This window comes from Lactuca serriola, chromosome 2 (genome assembly GCF_051521515.1).
Source record: "Lactuca serriola cultivar US96UC23 chromosome 2, Lser_US96UC23_V15, whole genome shotgun sequence".
Classification (NCBI taxonomy): Eukaryota; Viridiplantae; Streptophyta; class Magnoliopsida; order Asterales; family Asteraceae; genus Lactuca; species Lactuca serriola.
In genome coordinates, this window is record NC_136409.1 from 2,904,168 (window position 1) to 2,907,071 (window position 2,904).

General features: G+C 32.8%; 1 long non-coding RNA gene across 1 annotated transcript; it reads left to right on the top strand.

The window, feature by feature from the left end:
- Nucleotides 1-1,090: 1,090 nt before the first annotated feature.
- On the top strand, nt 1,091-2,049 carry LOC145085896 (uncharacterized). Its single transcript, XR_013700211.1, has 2 exons — nt 1,091-1,213; nt 1,304-2,049. It is a non-coding gene; the product is annotated as an uncharacterized LOC145085896 (long non-coding RNA).
- The last annotated feature ends 855 nt before the right edge of the window (nt 2,050-2,904 follow it).

Consider the following 2,904-nt stretch of genomic DNA (forward strand, 5'->3'; position numbering starts at 1 on the left):
AAACTATATATTTTCCTTAAAATTGGACAATTCGACGGTTGTGTGTACGTACGGTGTGGCTTCTACATGTATTGTAATTGCAGAGTAATTACGTAATGGATGTTATTGTTGGATATCAGGTCCTTCTTTGTACACCAAAAAAAACCGATGTCCGATAAACGTGTACAATACAAGGTGAAAGAATGAAATCAAGGTTGTAAAAATCGTTCGGCGGTAGCTCGGAGGTCGACTGACGATAAGCGATTAATCGGAATACACGGTGATTAATCGGGGAGCCTTAATTATTAATAAAATTATTTAAAAAAAAATTAATATTCCCTAAAAAATTAAGTATTTGAAAGCTGTAGTTTAATATTTTAAATTTGAAAGCTTAAAAAATTGTAAATTTAAAATTTTGGTGTAATATTTGAAAATTAAATTTTTTTTAATTTTTTAAAATGTTCCCGCCTATGACCTCCGAGACCGCCAAGGACCACCAAATCCGACTTTGACCGATTTTTAATCTATTTCCGCCAAACACCCTGATCGTAATTGATTTAAGGCCACCAAGCGATGAATCGCCAATTAATCGGCCTCCAAGGCCGATTTCTGCAACACTGGATGAAATAACTGAGACTCAAAAAATGGATCCAACTCTTATTCTGAAAGTAAAATGCTTAATTTTATGAGAAAATTAAATATCCTTCAACTTTTTGCTTCTACAAATATTGTTACCTAATTAAATAGTGACATGTGTAACATTTAATGGTCATTAAATGAATTTAAATGTTATATTAGTATACTAATATGACACATGCCATCATTTAATTGGATGGAAGGATTGGTAGGATTAGTAACAAAGAGTAGGGGGATATTTAATTTCTCTAATTTTATAGCCTACATTACCTTATGACACTAAAACAAATTAAACGCAAATAAAGGAAAAACAAGTCCACGTTTCCTTTTTTTTTTCCAGCTACTCACCTAAGTTCTAGAAGCACCAAATTATTTGGCCCACATGACGCTGTATCTTCCACATGTATTCTAATTGCAAAGTAATTACATAATGGATGTTATCTATAAATATCATCGATCATATATCACACATTCAATTCATACATACTACATAATTCATACAAATGGCTTTGTTTGTTAAGAAATTGGTCGTCTTCCTCCTACCGATCCTTCTTCTTACTTGCTCTTCATATGCCAACGATAACCTCCCTCAAGTTAGGTACGATAAGGTTTTTCATCACTGTTGTAGTTTTTGATATTTTATTATACATTCATGCTTAAAATAAATGTCAAAAATACCAACGTACAGGGTAGGGGATCGTAAATTGCTTCAAACAATGATCAAGGGTGTTGGAAAGCAGTTCCATAAAGGCACGTTTGATTCGGGATTGTCTAAGTTACCCATATCTACCACTACAATGTTAGCGGCCAAGGCAAAAATAATAGAGGATAACAAGCGACTGGAAAATTGGATAAAAGTGAATACACAAGCTGAAGATGAGTTATCTGGGGTGTCACAGAAGGTAGCAGAAACTATTGTGATGATGATAGGAGATAAGTTATTTTTAGCCAATGGTAGAAAGAAGTTGAGTGTCGGTTGGACAGTAGGAAAATGGATTTACAAATTGGATAAAAAGTGTGAAAAGGTTGAAAAATATTTAAACATTGCATGTGAGCATTCTACATTAACAGATGACATCCCTGGAATGAGTTGCATCTTCTTAGTTGCTGGCGATAAGACACAAAGTACTATTTGCAACGAGGGCATCTTAATACAAGAAAACATCCCTTGCTATTATTCCAAGGGTACTGTTTCTACGACGTTGTCTGTAACCAAAAATCCTCTCAATGATTGTGTCGTTAATCAAGTACCCTAACTGCCTAGCAATCATCAAATGCCCTAGATGGTCTTGTTTTTGTGGTAATGTATTTTTATTCTAAGGAATTTACAAGTGTTGTCTTTTATTGTATTTTCACAATTATGTACTTTTTGGAACTTTCATATAAGTGTGTATGTTTGTATCTTTACGTAATAAAAGTGTCGTAATTAATGTATTTTTGGTAACTTGAGAACTTCAATAGTAGATATGCACCAATATGTCGTATAATAATTAAATTCTTGTATTTTCATCCTCCATTCTACTAGAAAAGTGGGTCATTTAGTTTTTCACGGAAACCGATTTGCCGTATTTCGACTCGTGGGTAAATGTGGCTAAAATGGTACTCAAAGATTACATTGAATTGAAGGTGAAACTACAAGGTACAAACATAAATTACCAATACCAAATTAGTAATTAAAATGTTACTAAGATTTGCCGTATTCCGCCATATTGTGGCCATGTGGATTAACCTTTAATAAAGTATCAAAACATCTCAAACCCTTGTGCATAAAATTCACGGGCTTTTTCGTAATAAAGACATATTTTAATAATACAAAGGCAATTCTACGGATTTTGGAAGTTTAACTAATAAAAATTGGGTCCAAACTATACAATATTGTCTAGAAATCAAATAGTTTACAAGTCACTATATCGATTTCAAATTCTCTTGTATCCGACGACTCTTGACTTAAAAATGCTTCTTGGTCTAGATTAGGAAGTCGGAACAAAGTCTTTGTCCCAAGCCCATGTGGTTAAAATGACCCTTTCTTAATTTGTATTCAAACTACCCACATGCAAGTGGACCAATTGACTAATATATATATATATATATATATATATATATATATATATATATATATATATAGAGAGAGAGAGAGAGAGAGAGAGGTGAGTTCAATTGAGAAAATTAAAAAGGTTGAGAATTGGGGAATCATTCTGAGCCACTCATTTAATTAGCCTCTAAACATAAAGAACATGGTGGCAAACTTGTAAATATGATATAATAGCTTTTAATCACAAATACGTAAGT